Source organism: Oryctolagus cuniculus, chromosome 6, assembly GCF_964237555.1.
Source record: "Oryctolagus cuniculus chromosome 6, mOryCun1.1, whole genome shotgun sequence".
NCBI classification, from domain to species: Eukaryota; Metazoa; Chordata; class Mammalia; order Lagomorpha; family Leporidae; genus Oryctolagus; species Oryctolagus cuniculus.
This window is the reverse complement of record NC_091437.1, coordinates 69,691,447-69,705,895: the sequence shown is the minus strand read 5'-3', so window position 1 is coordinate 69,705,895 and position 14,449 is coordinate 69,691,447. Positions and strand designations below refer to the sequence as shown.

The following is a 14,449-nucleotide window of genomic DNA, read 5'->3' as shown; positions in this document are numbered from 1 at the left end:
GGAAGCCGGGCTGAGGAGCCTGAAGCTATATCTGGCCCCCTCAGGGGTGCCAGGGGTCCAACTACTTAGGCCATCATCCGGCACTTCCCCAGGCTCATTAGCAGGGAGCTGGACACCAAGGACAACAGCCAAGACTTGAACTGGCCAACCCTGATATGGCTTGCCAGCATCACATGTGGGCAGGGGCATTGGAAGCTGCTATGCCTTCGTGCCGGCCACATTTCCTACTTGTTCCAGCTGCTCCTGTCCTCGATATATGCACAGAACAGCTGCCCTCAGGGTTGGTAGCAGTTGCCCAGACCCCTCATCGACCGGGCAGGTCTGCAAGGAATCTTTCACTCTACACATATATGGGAAGCCCTTCCCTTGTGCAGTTTTCCAGACACTTGCCACAAATCCAGTGAACAAAGCATTCAAGGGCCTCACAGTTGTGGGGAATCAGACCCTCACAGCCATGATCCTATACATGTCCTGTCCTGCAGCAGCAGAGCTGAGGCTTGCCGACCTCCTCTGGGAGTAGCTGCAACGTCCCCTACTCTGATCACAAGGAGAACCCCATGTCCCACTAAGATGCGGGGAGATTGGGGTGCAGATGTGGCCTTCTGTCACTCGAAAGAGTGGCAGGAAAATGAGGGCTGAGGCAAGGCAGAGGCGGACAGTAGGTGCAACTCCAACTTCTGGCCCCAGCACATGCAAAGGAAGTGCTGAAGAGCAGTGCTATGGATAGGAGCAGACACGTTCTGCAGAGGAGCGGGCATGTTGGGGCTCAAGACAACACCCACATAGCCATGCCCAGGGCAGTTGCTTCCAGCTTTGCCTACCCTCCCTGACCACCCAACCCAACCCACCATCCCAGGAGCAACCTACTCCCAAGTCTGCCCAGAGCCAGAGCCTAGGGGCCTCCACCTGAGAAAACCATGGGAATGAATGGGAAGGCACTGAAAGGAACATGAGAAGGAAGCCATCCAAAGGAAAGCTACTGCTGGCAATGCCAGAATCCCTTGTGGGTGTTGGTTGGTGTCCCTGTTGTTGCAGTCCAGATTCAGGACCCTGCTCGGGGTCTGGGAAAACCAGGGGAACATGGTCCAAGCATTTGGACCTCTGCCACCCATGTGGGAGACCTGGATGGAGCTCCTCACTCCCCGCATGAGCCTGGCCCAGTGCTGTCCACTGCCCATCCGGGGAGTCAAGCAGTGGATGCAAGACCTCTGCCCCGGTGTGTGTCTCTCCCTCTCTCTCTGTAACTCTTGGGATTCACAGTCAAGAAATCGCCTTGGAAAACAGCAAAGCATGGCATTGTCTTTAAGAAGCTAGAGTTCACCGGCAGGCTCCGTGCCCCACCCCACACAGGGAGTCCTGGAAGGGCAGCAAGCAGGGTAAGGTCACGTCTGACTCTGCTGCCCACTCTCCTCCCCAGGAACATGGCTTCCTGTTTGCAAAGCTGCAAAGCCAAGTACAAGGCCGAATTCTGCAATCGCACGGATATCCCACTTCTAAAGATGAAGGTCGGATCCAAGCAGATCCACTTGCCCAGAGGAGACCTGCAGACCCATGCGTGCTTTCTGCATGTCTGGATGGCCTACCCAAATCCCACACAGGCAGATGCAGTTGGTAAGATGCACTGCACTCCGCGAGATTCTCTCGGTGGGCTTTGGGGCTGGAGCCCCTTTAGAGGCAATGGGATCGCGCCTGGTTTTGGAGAGGCCATTGGAAAGTGCTTGATGTTGTTGACCCTTTCTCTTCTCCCAGCTCCTGCTCTATTTGCCAGGCTGCAGACATGCCAAACACTGGCTTTAGAGCCAGATCCCCCACTGCTCACAGAGCTAGAACCTCTTCTGGAGACAGCATCCATTTCAAAACTGAGGCTGCCACCATGCGCAGAATCAGCACTAAAGACAACTACCAAAGTCTCCTGCGCATGTCCGGGACCTGCAAACAACCAGCCTCGCAAGATGGCTAGCATCACCACATTCCCCGCCAAGCTGCTGGCGGAACAGTTCACACTGATGGACGCGGTGAGCAGCGGGCTTGTCTCGGCAGGGCAAGGCCCGAACACCCCTTTGGCACCAGCCTCTCCACAGCTGCCCCGACCAGAATCCAGTGGCCTGGCTGCAGTTCAGGCTTCAGGTCCCACCACCTATGTGACTGGACCAATGTCTTCACTCCCAAGGCTGCCTTTCTCCCATGGCTGGCAGAGAGGGCACCCAAACCACACCAGCTGCACAGTGACTCTCCAGATCAACTGACATGGGCCTGGCAGAAAGTAGGGCTGGATCTGACCCACAGGGTACTGGACGGGCCTAGGTGGAGGGCATCCAGGTCCACCCACTGCCTTCCCATCTGCCTGCGATGCCACAGCTGTCCTGGGTCCTAGCACACATATCCATATCAAACAGCAAGCACCTTGTTGGAGTTGCCACAGGGAGCGGCATTTCACAGGGACAAGGACTCCAGGGCAGATGGCGTGAGAGCAGAAGGATGAGATACAGGGCGGGATGCCTGGGAGCACACACCTCTGTCTCTTTCCTCAAGGCTTGGGAGGGTTGGGATCTGGGCTGGCAGGAGCGAGGCGACCTCAGTGGCAGAACACATAGCCCAGCTGCTCCCACGTTGGGGAGCTGCATGCCAAACTACCTGAGCTGCAGCTTCGAGCACTGTCACTTGCCGGGGTGGCTGGGCTTCACTGCATTCGAGCTAGGCTGGCTGTGCCCATGGGACACCCTCTTGCCCCCAGGAGCTCTTCCAGAATGTGGTCCCCTATCAGTGCCACAGCTCCATCCGGATCCAGCAGAACAAGGAGGTCAATGCGCAGCTGCCCCCTACTGTTCTCGCTGTCATCATCCACTACCACCACGTGGCCCATTGTGTTACTACCACGTGCTTGGGGGACCCCAGCATGAAGGCAGAGGACAGGGCCCGTGTGGTGGAATACTGGATCAAGGTGGCCAAGGTAAGCTGAGGCTGTCCCAGGGGCTCCCTCTCTGCACGGCAGGGACGTGCCACTTTGCTTCCTCAGCTCTCAGGTGTACAGTCTGTGGTCACAGATCCTGCCCAATCCCTGGGCTCTTGGGATCCACGAGGTGGCCTGATCTCACTCACTTGTCCCAGAACTACATGCTCACTTCCCGCCTAGGCCCCTGACATGGGTTGAAACCAATTTAGCCCATGTGAGCGTGGCTCAAGGGGGTCCCATCACTGACCTGCTCTGGCTCCCTGGCCAACTCTCTGATGCATGAGGGGGATGTCAGCACAGCTGGCTGAGCCTGGCTCAGGTGGGGCTCCAAGCCACCTACCTGCCATTCATCCGCTCCCTGCCCTAGGAGTGCCTGGCTCTTCGGAACTACTGCTCAGTGCAGACCATCCTCTGCGCTCTGCAGAGCCACCCGGTACGCCAGCTGAAAACAACGTGGGGAGAAGTCTCCAGGTGGGTGTGCATCCCTCAAAGCACCTGGTGGACCCGGGACTACCCTCAGGCCTAAGCACTAATCCTCCAAGACTCACAGAGGCTGGTATCCTGGGACACAGGGAGAGGCGTGGACTGCCGGGGACAGGGGTGTGGAGCACAATCTTTCAGCGGCCCTGGGACATGAGGACTGGGTTTCTGCCTCAGGATGACATTTCCATTAGTCAGGCACATGTGGCTTCCAAACTACATACTTGCGCCTGTGCACCACGCAGCACTGGACCTGCCTGGGCACTCCAACTCTGTAAACACTCACACACACACACACACACACACACATACACACACACAATCAAAACAGAAGATACTACCAGGCAGGGTGGATCCTCTGATCTTTGTTCTTAAACCAAAGGGGTTTGATCCACCACCTCACCATTCCATCCAAATATCTCCTGGTTTTCCCCTCACAACAGAAAAAGTGCCAGGAAATTTCAGCGTCTTTGCACACAGGACAAAAAAGTCAACAGAGATGTGCCCATGAAGGTAAAGTGGGGGCTCAGGGACAGGGGTGAGGGCTTGGCAGGAGGGGAAGGGGTGTGGCTGTAAGGGCATCAGGGCAGAGGGGAGTTTTTGGTGTCACTGAAAGTGTGCTTGAAAAGAAAACCTGGGGTGTGCCTGCTAGGACAACAGGCCAAGAGAGGGCTGTGTTCACAGGTCGTGGCATGCAGTCGGGCTCAGAGGGCAATGGGAATGGGCTGCAGCAAGAGCAGCTTGGCTATCAGAGGGGCTGTGGGCACCCACAGGTCTCTGGCTCCCATGCTGTTCCTGCTTCCCCCAGGCTGTGAGGTGGATGCGGCAGCAAGGGCTTCCTTCCATCTGTGCTGGGGCCCTAGAGGTCCTTTGGAAACCAGGCCTGCTACAGTGTTCTCTGTTGCAGCCTTCCATGGGGAGGGCTGCCAAGCCTGCCCCACACATTGCACAGCTTGGGAATGCCAGGGGCTGAGCAGTCGAGTGGGATGCCAAGCATTGGGTCTTACTGGCTGCCCTGGGAGCAGAACTTCTGTCTTCTCAAGGAGAGAAGCAAGCAGCATGAGCCTGTCTCTCAGTCTGCACAGGGAGCCTCATGTGCATCCAGGAAGGCAGGGTATGGGGTGCAGGGCCTGGCTTCCTCTCAGGGACACGCTGAGGCACAGGTCAGTCAAAGGATCCTTAGCACAAGGGGGACCTGAGGTGGGAGGGGAGGCCAGCACCCTCTCCAGCTGAGGAGCAGGCACAGGGAGGCGTGGTCAATCCCCCAAAGCCACCTTCCCGGTGGGAGCTGCATGAATCCATACAGAGCACGTTGTGGGAGGAGGGGAGTGCAGGGTGGGCATTATACCAATGGAAGTGAGCCAGACATGCAGGGCTCAAGGTGGTTTGCACAAATGTGGGCCGGTCAGGAAAGGACTATCTCCCTGAACGTGACCCTGACCCTGGCAGATGGCGATCTGCAGGTTGCCCGCCCGGGAGCAGAACCCCCAGAGAACACAGATGCGGCAGCGGCTGCAGAAGAAGGCAAGTATGCCTGGGGAGGGGGGGCAGGGGCTCCTGTCTGCCACTGGGGGCCCATGTCAAGGGAGCAGGGCCTTCTGCCTCCCTTGTTTGCCCACGCCCATCACCACAGTAGCTGAGAGACCCCAGTTGAGAGACCAGAGCTGAGGGCCTGAGCTGAAGGGCTCCCAGCAGACTTGGGCCTGAGCTGGGGCTGGCACCCCACAAGGTGACTTGTTATCATGCCATCAGGGCTCCCAGGGTTGTCCGATTCTAGAGGCAGTTGGCTGGATGCAGGGAGAATTGGGAAAGGCACTTTAGGGGCGGGGAGCTTCCCAATGGGGAATGTGGCCAGGGCTCCAGCAGCTGGGGTGGAGTGCATCTCAGGGGCCGGGCCTTGGTGGCACCTGAGAACAGCTGCTCACCACCACCACCACCTCATGGCACAGGGAGCCGTCCCCTTCCTTGGCACTTTCATCATGTATCTGGATAGGCTGGACATCGCCATGAAGGACTTCGTAGATGTGAGTGAACTTGCCATGGGTGGGGCAGGCTCCAGGACCCTGAGGCTTGGGGGGAGGGTCCTGGGCTGAGCTCTCAGCCCCCAGCTCCTTGCTGCCCATGTCTCCGGAGGCCTCACAAGCTGTCCCAGGGAGGAGGGCTCACCTGCATATCCCCTCTGAGTGCGGGAGCCTGCAACCAGGTGCCCACCCCTGTCCCCCAACGGTTGAAGCTGCATAGCCAGAGTCCCTGACTGCAAAGCTGCACAAGGTCTTGGCTGAGCCTGCTCAGCCTCTGAGTTGGGTGGCACCCAAGGGAAGGAGAGAAATTGGGCCCCTGTGAGGTCAGGCAGCACCCACATGCCTCAGCCCACCCATCCATTCCCAGGCCTCACTTTCCCTGCCTGCCATCAGACATGGTGGGGACAGCAGTTCCCTGAGCCTCAGCCACCATGTCCCCTTCTGCAGAGCTAACAGCCTGTCCCAGGGACACCTTCTTTTCCTTCCTCTTACCCAGAGGGGAGGGCCAGGGGCTAGTCACAGGCCAGGGGCTGTTCTGATGGACTCTGCCTTCCAGGGAAAAAACAACATGCTGAAAATGACAAAGGTGAGCAGCTCTGCCCTATCTTCCAGGCACAGAGGGGATGGAGGGGTCAGAGATGCCCTGGGCAGAAAGCCCAGGCTCCAGCCCATGCGTGTCTGTCTGCTCTCTCCACTGGGATGGATACACACAGAAGGAGGAGAGCATCCCTAGGGAGGCTGTGGCTAAGGGACTGGAATCCAGGAGAACTTCCTTCCTGGGCGAGGGGCTGTGTGTATGCTACTCAGAAGACAGCTTGGAGCCTGGAAGGGATGGCCAGGGAAGGCTTCTCTAGCTAAAAGACCCAGAGGCCAGCCCCCTGCCCCTGCCACAGTGTGCCCCTCCACCAGTCCCAGTGCAGGCCTGTCAGCATCCTCTCTGTCCCTCTTGCCCCAGGAGATAAAAGTTCTCCAAGAAATGCAGTGGCTCCAGGTGGCAGCCGGTCAATATACTTTGCTGCGCGATGCAGAGTTTGCACTGTGGTTCCAATCCATGGAGAGGCTCAGTGACACTAAGAGGTGAGTGCTGGGCAGGGATTGCGGGATGTCCAGGGTGGCAGATGGGGAAGGTTCTCCTGTTGTGCACTGAGGAGAGGGCTACCCATGGCTCCTTGGTTAGCAGAGGGCCTTACCCTTGGGCAGTGCGGGGCTCCAGGACTGCGGCTGCAGGGCGGGCCCTGGAGGGAGCCTGAGATGAGCAAGAGTGCACTCATGGCTGCTTCTGTGTCCTGCAGCTACAACCTGTCCTGCCTACTCCAGCCCCTCTGCTAGAATGTCCACCTCATCCTCAAGGCCAAGAACATCAGGCCTTGGAGAACATCAGCATGACTGAGTCCCCCATGCAGGCAGAGAGTGGGGGCTGCAGAGTTCATCACCAGATGGTGCAGACTGCACCATGACACTCGCTCCGTTCCCTGCCGACCAAGCAACAACCCAGTGCCTGGGAGACTGGCCTCCCTCTCTCAGATGGGTGGTCACATCATCACCAATTTCACGGATTCCTCCTAGATTTTCCTATGTATATAGTTCACCATGATTAGTACCAGTTAGTTAGGCCTTTCATTAAAGTAGTATACATGGTAGACCATGAGTGTCCTTCTTCCTCTTTATCCCTTCCCTGCCCTGCTAATTAGAGACCATTCTCTAGATCCACAGACAAAGACATTCATGCAGATTCGAGAGAGGTGTGTCTCCTCATGCAAGGATGCCACACCATGAGTGCTCTTTCAGTTCTGAGGCTCCTACATGGAGCCCCATGCTGTCTCGTGGAGAGAGTCCCTCAGGGTCTTTTCTGAAGCGCAATTCATACATCCATCGGTATCTGGCGAGAACAACGCTCTCACTGCTTCTACACTTGCTCCCACGAGCTTTGGGAGTTTGCTGCTTAGGGCCCTTTAGGCTCAGATGGTGGTCCCCTCTATACAGTGTTTTCCAAATGATGTGTGTCACCAGTGACCAGCAAAATGTCCCAAGAACACAACTCAGCCCTAGTCACTAGAGAGAATTCCCTGTGAGATTCAGTGGGAAATGCACATAATAAAAGTGCACAATCTTGGGAAGCCAACACTGACAAAAATTTCATCGATGTATACATATATATACACAGAGATTTGTATGTATTCAGGTGAAGTATCCACCTGCAGCAAAGGCATCCCACATGGGTGCCCGTTTGAGTCCCAGCTGCTCTGCTTCCTACCCAGCTCCCTGCTAATGGCCAGGGAGAGACATACAGCCTGGGAGACAGGAAGTGATATTTCAAACACCTGGGTCCCTGCCCCGCAGGTTGGAGACACGTGCTGCGTTGGAGACACTGTACTTGACTCAAGTATTTGGGGACCGAACCAGCAGCTGGAACATCTCTGTGTCTCTGCCTTCCAACCAATGAGTCAGAATTCTTTCAAACATGAAAGCACAGGGGCTGCCACTGTGGCATAGCAGGGAAAGGTGATGCCTACAGTGCCGACATCCCATGGGGCTGCCTGTTCGAGGCCCGGCTGCTCCTCTTCTGATCCAGTACTCTGCTATGGCCTGGGAAAGCAGTAGGGTTTGGCACAAATGGTTTGGCCCCTGCACACTTGTAGGCTTTCGATCGGCTCACTCCCAGCCATTGCAGCCATTTGCAGAGGGAACCTGCAGATTGGAGGTCGCTCTCTCACTCTCCCAGCCTCCCTGTCACTCTGCCTTTAATAAATATATCTTGAAAACAATTAAAATACAAATAATGTACTAAAGGAGTAACTTGAGCCAAGAAAACCAAAGATCGGTCTAGTGGTCATGGTAAAACACTACCACAGAAACCACAGGTGCTCTAAATATATGCCATGATCATGGGAAGGATATCTCATGTTCCTATTCAGACAAATGAACAGACTTTGGACAATGTATGCCGAAACTGCAAAAATGTACAGTTTATACTGATATGGATTTGCCTTCTGGAAGCCTGGGATTCTAGGACAGGGTAGGAAGAGAGAACACCGAGTAGGAGCCCCAGTCAAAACCTGCCCATTGAATAGCTAGAGCTCTCCAAGAAGAGCACAACTTCCATAGCTTGTCCATGTTAGGTGAATCTACTGGGAGATGAGCATGGGGAATTGATGACACAGCTTCCTCTCCTTTCCCTATAGCCCTGAGATGCCTCTACAACACATCTCCAGTGTCCTACAGATGAGCAAACCTGGGGGTGGTCCTGGCGACACCTAGAACCCCACAGATCCAAAACACTTGACAAACGCTAAGCAGAAAAACATACCAAAGCACGTCCCAATTAACTGCTGAAAACCACTAGCAACACCAAAACCTTCAAAGATCAAAAATGAGAAGCTTCAGCCTGACTCACAAAATCCTTGAGCTGAAAGACAATGCATCAGTGCCTTCAGAACTTGGGAAAAACCATTTCCAACCTAAAAGTACATACATGTTTTCAATCCTACATTACAGGACAGTAAGATCAAAGCATAGTTAGAGATGCCAAGCATCAAAAACGCTTCTGTATGCCATTGCTCAGAACCTGCCAGAAGATGTGCTCCAGAAAATCAAGCGTGGAGGGGCCTGCATCCTGGCTCACTTGGTTATTCCTCTGCCTGCAGTGCCGGCTTCCCATATGTATGCTGGGTTCTAGTCCCGGTTGCCCTCTTCCAGTCCAGCTCTCTGCTGTGGCCCGGGAGGGCAGTGAAGAATGCCCCAAGTGCTTGGGCCCTGCACCCGCATGGGAGACCTGGAAGAAGCACCTGGCTCCTGGCTTCAGATCAGCACAGCGCAGGCCATGGGGGCCATTTGGGGAGTGAACCAACAGAAGGAAGACCTTTCTCTCTGTCTCTGTCTCTCTCACTGTCGATAACTCTACCTGTCAAATAAATAAATATAAATAAATACATAAAACTTTTTACAAAATCAAGTGTGGAAAAAAAACTCTGAGGAAAACATGAAATGCAAGATCAAGGAGCACCATCAGCAAAGAAGTGAACACATTCCTAGAATGATGGGGAACAGAAACCCCAGGGTGACAACATCCACAAAGAGAAAAGCATCTTGAATCCACATTGGAGCAACTAGGAGGTGGTAGGGAAACATTCACCAAGAAAATGAAACTGAGAGAAAGTCTGTTAAGTATAGAAATGTTTATGAGACTGTAAGACAATGAAGAAATATGAGGATTCTATGAATGTTCAGCAAAACGACCTAAGAAAGGGTCAATATGGGGAGCAGGTGTTTCACGCATTGGTCAAGATGCCACTTGGGGATGCATACACCCCAGGGCAGAGGGCATGGGTTTGAGTCCTGGCTCCAATTCAGATTCCACCTTCTTGCTCATGTGCACCCAGAGAGGTGGTCAGAGAAGCCTCAAGTACCTGGAGCCCTGGCACACAAGTGCTAGACCCAAATGCAGTTTCAGGCTCCTGGATTCAGCCTGACCCAGCACTTGGCTGCTGCGAGCATTCAGGGAATGAACCCAGCAGATGGACAATCTCTGGGCCCCACTGCCCAGAGAAGGAGGTTTGGGACACAGATGTCTGTCTGTCCGCAGGCTTAGGGCCCTGTCTACATTCAAGTCTCTTGAGGGAGCTGAGGAATGGCACTGTGTTTGTCTCCTTGTGTACAGTTAAGGGGATGATATTGTGGCAGCAGCCCAGAGGGGCCTTGGCATATCTTCTTAAGGGAAAGGCTCCACAGAATGGAACTTTGAAGATGTGACCTCACTTCCTTGGTGATAGAACTTACACTCTGATAGCAACAGTCCTTAGCGGCTCACTTGATGAGAGACGTTCAGGAGAAGACCATGTTCTCTCGTTGCTGCCAATCGTTGCCAGGCTCTGGCCTTTTCCGGCGCTTGAGACATTGGCTCCGCTCTCACACGGGGTGTCTGTGGCCTCTTACTGCAAGGCCACCCCAGGGAACAGAACAGCCCAGGAGGCAGCCCCAGGTAGCGGAACAGTCCCGTCCTGGCAGGGGATCACCTGTGACCCCATCTGGGTCTTCTTTGCCCCTCCCTTCACCATGACAGTGGCAGAAGAAGAGGGGCTCTTGCTGCCCAGCAACAGAATTCACGTGTTGGAGCCTCCTGTGTCTTGCGTGTTCATACCCTATTTTGTGGACAGCTGGTTGGGCAAGTGGGTGTTGGGGGACCTCCTCTTGTCTTCTGGAGACCTCTCTGGCTGCACAAGGGTACAGAGGCCCTTACTTTCCCGACCTGGGTAACAGAATGCCTCATGGGGGGAATTATTCTCTGTGGGGACAGCCAAGCACGACACTGATGCCTCCGGTCTGGGCTGCCACACACTCTCTTTGCAGAGCTCCACACTCGAGTCCACAGACAGAACACATGAGGAAGCCACAGGCATCGTCAATGGTCATGTGAGTCAGGCCAACAACGTGGCTAATGCCGGTGTGGAGGGAGCGAGGGGCCCAGGAGTACCCACATGTTGGGGCACGAGATGACCACGGTGTGCCTAGAACCACATCCTGAAGGGAGGAACGCCCCTGGCTTTTGGCCTCGTGATCTCCCACTCAGTGACTGACCCCCATCCCACTCTCAAAGAAATCTCAGCCCCTTGGCAACTGGGTGTTGGGAAACTCCCTGTTCACACAAGCATCGTGTGTGGCCATGGTGCTGAATGTTTGCCCACCTAGTCCAAGAATCCTGTGCAGTCCTTAGTCAGCTCCACTGCCTTCCAGGTCTTCTCCAAGCTTTAGGACTCAGTGATCCTACCAGGAAGGTTTTCCCACACAAAAGGGCAGAGGGTTCAACCAAAAGGGTGAAGATACCACACAGGACTGGAGCCTGGCCCCCACCTGATCTATTCCATGGGACGACATTGCCCCTGTGGCCACACTTGCATGGCTGCTGGGAAGCACTGGGATTCAGCTGCATTGCCACGGCAGCAGTGCTGTAGGACACAGACTCACTGTCTCTCACGGAGCACAGTCAGCTAGGCTGCTCAAAGCACAGGAGCCCAGGTTGGGCAGCTCTCCCAACAGGAGTCGCTGTTCCCATTTCTGGTGGCTGCATGTCAGGGCATGGCCAAGGTGATTTCTCAGGAGGGCTCATTGCCATCTCCATCCCCAGTTTCATTTCCTATGCTCCCCTGGGCTTCTCTGTGCTCCTGTCGCATCTGCCAATGAGCACAGCAAGGTAATGGGATGGGGCCCACGCCATTTCTGGGGGTAAGGTCAATCACCTCCTTGCGGACTACTGGCCCAACTGCAGCAGTCACACTCAAGTGCTCTGGTGTCAGAACAACCCCACGTGTGTGTTGGGGATGGGGGCCACAATTCGGCTCTTAAAAGGCAGTGATGCCCTGCTGAGGACAAACTCCAAGGACCAGGCTGGCTGGGGACTGGCTCTACACATGTGTCATTGTAATGCCTCAAGTCAGGTCACTTGGCAGAACGCCTGTGGTCATTACGCCACAGGCAGACACCTCTGACTATGGCTCTTTTCAGGATCTAGCCTCCCCTGGGGCTTCATATCCTACTCCGCCCACTTGTTTCCATTCTGCAGTCTGGTGGCAAAGCAAATCACACAGTTGCCCTCATTTCTAGCTCCCCCAAGGGGCACGGAACCATCTTTCACTGCTGGCCCCCTCGCAGGACTTTCTCATCCCTCAGTCCCTGTTCAGCCTCTTGGCCCCAACTGGGGTTTTCTCCCAACCCGGGTGTCTGCTCCCCTGTGCTCCCTGGAACTGCCACTGACTCACGTCCTTTCTGGTCCTCCCTAGTATGGAAATGGGTCCATGCTCTACTTGGCAGAGGTCTGTGCCATGCGGACCCTACAGCCAGACACTAAAGAGATGCTGCTGGATGCCCTGGTCCCGGGCCCCCTGGGAAAAAGGATCTGCTACTTCAACACCTTCCTGTGTACATACAGCGACTTCTCCACCATTCCGTATTACTTAGACCAGATATTCGACAGGTGGGTAGCTGCCTTTCAGCACTGCGGTGATGCAGAGATGAATCTTACATGTTTTAGATGACCTAAGCGACTTAAGACATGGCGGGCATGGAACGGGTGCCTTTCTCTGTGGACAGGGCTACTGGCACACTGCGTCACACCTCTTGATTTCCTTTCTCTGCACCCTCATGAACCAATGTCTCTACTCAGGTGGGAACTGGCCATGTGCCTCTATGGTTGGAAAACCTCCCAGATGGCGATCCTGCTTTCCCCTTTTTCAAGAATCAGAAATGTTTTCTTTCACAGGCAGAGTTAGACTGAGAGAAAGAGAGAATGCGTCCTTCTATCTGCTGGGTCACTCCCCAAATGGCTGCAAAAAGCAGGGCTCTGGGAAGCCGGGCTGAGGAGCCTGAAGCTCTATCTGGCCCCCTCAGGGGTGCCAGGGGTCCAACTACTTAGGCCATCATCCGGCACTTCCCCAGGCTCATTAGCAGGGAGCTGGACACCAAGGACAACAGCCAAGACTTGAACTGGCCAACCCTGATATGGCTTGCCAGCATCACATGTGGGCAGGGGCATTGGAAGCTGCTATGCCTTGGTACCGGCCACATTTCCTACTTGTTCCAGCTGCTCCTGTCCTCGATATATGCACAGAAGAGCTGCCCTCAGGGTTGGTAGCAGTTGCCCAGACCCCTCATCGACCTGGCAGGTCTACAAGGAATCATTCACTCTACACATATATGGGAAGCCCTTCCCTTATGCAGTTTTCCAGACACTTGCCACAAATCCAGTGAACAAAGCATTCAAGGGCCTCAGAGTTGTGGGGAATCCGACCCTCACAGCCGAGATCCTATACAAGTCCTGTCCTGCAGCGGCAGAGCTGAGGCTTGCTGACCTCCTCTGAGAGTAGCTGCAACGTCCCCTACTCTGATCACAAGGAGAACCCCATGTCCCACTAAGATGCGGGGAGATTGGGGTGCAGATGCGGCCTTCTGTCACTCGAAAGAATGGCAGGAAAATGAGGGCTGAGGCAAGGCAGAGGCAGACAGTAGGTGCAACTCCAACTTCTGGCCCCAGCACATGCAAAGGAAGTGCTGAAGAGCAGTGCTATGGATAGGAGCAGACACGTTCTGCAGAGGAGCGGGCATGTTGGGGCTCAAGACAACACCCACATAGCCATGCCCAGGGCAGTTGCTTCCAGCTTTGCCTACCCTCCCTGACCACCCAACCCAACCCACCATCCCAGGAGCAACCTACTCCCAAGTCTGCCCAGAGCCAGAGCCTAGGGGCCTCCAGCTGAGAAAACCATGGGAATGAATGGGAAGGCACTGAAAGGAACATGAGAAGGAAGCCATCCAAAGGAAAGCTACTGCCGGCAATGCCAGAATCCCTTGTGGGTGTTGGTTGGTGTCCCTGTTGTTGCAGTCCAGATTCAGCACCCTGCTCGGGGTCTGGGAAAACCAGGGGAACATGGTCCAAGCATTTGGACCTCTGCAACCCATGTGGGAGACCTGGATGGAGCTCCTCACTCCCCGCATGAGCCTGGCCCAGTGCTGTCCACTGCCCATCCGGGGAGTCAAGCAGTGGATGCAAGACCTCTGCCCCGGTGTGTGTCTCTCCCTCTCTCTCTGTAACTCTTGGGATTCACAGTCAAGAAATCGCCTTGGAAAACAGCAAAGCATGGCATTGTCTTTAAGAAGCTAGAGTTCACCGGCAGGCTCCGTGCCCCACCCCACACAGGGAGTCCTGGAAGGGCAGCAAGCAGGGTAAGGTCAAGTCTGACTCTGCTGCCCACTCTCCTCCCCAGGAACATGGCTCTCTGTTTGCAAAGCTGCAAAGCCAAGTACAAGGCCGAATTCTGCGATCGCACGGATCTCCCGCTTCTCAAGATGAAGGTCGGATCCAAGCAGGTCCGCTTGCCCAGAGGAGACCTGCAGACCCATGCGTGCTTTCTGCGTGTCAGGATGGCCTACCCAAATCCCACACAGGCAGAAGCAGTCGGTAAGATGCACTGCACTCCGCGAGATTCTCTCGGTGGGCTTTGGGGCT

At 55.1% G+C, this 14,449-nt stretch overlaps 1 long non-coding RNA gene across 1 annotated transcript; it reads left to right on the top strand.

The window, feature by feature from the left end:
• Positions 1 to 1,140: 1,140 nt before the first annotated feature.
• LOC138850065 (uncharacterized) lies at positions 1,141 to 3,825 on the top strand. Its single transcript, XR_011389456.1, has 3 exons — positions 1,141 to 1,611; positions 1,750 to 2,950; positions 3,321 to 3,825. It is a non-coding gene; the product is annotated as an uncharacterized lncRNA (long non-coding RNA).
• Positions 3,826 to 14,449: the final 10,624 nt, after the last annotated feature.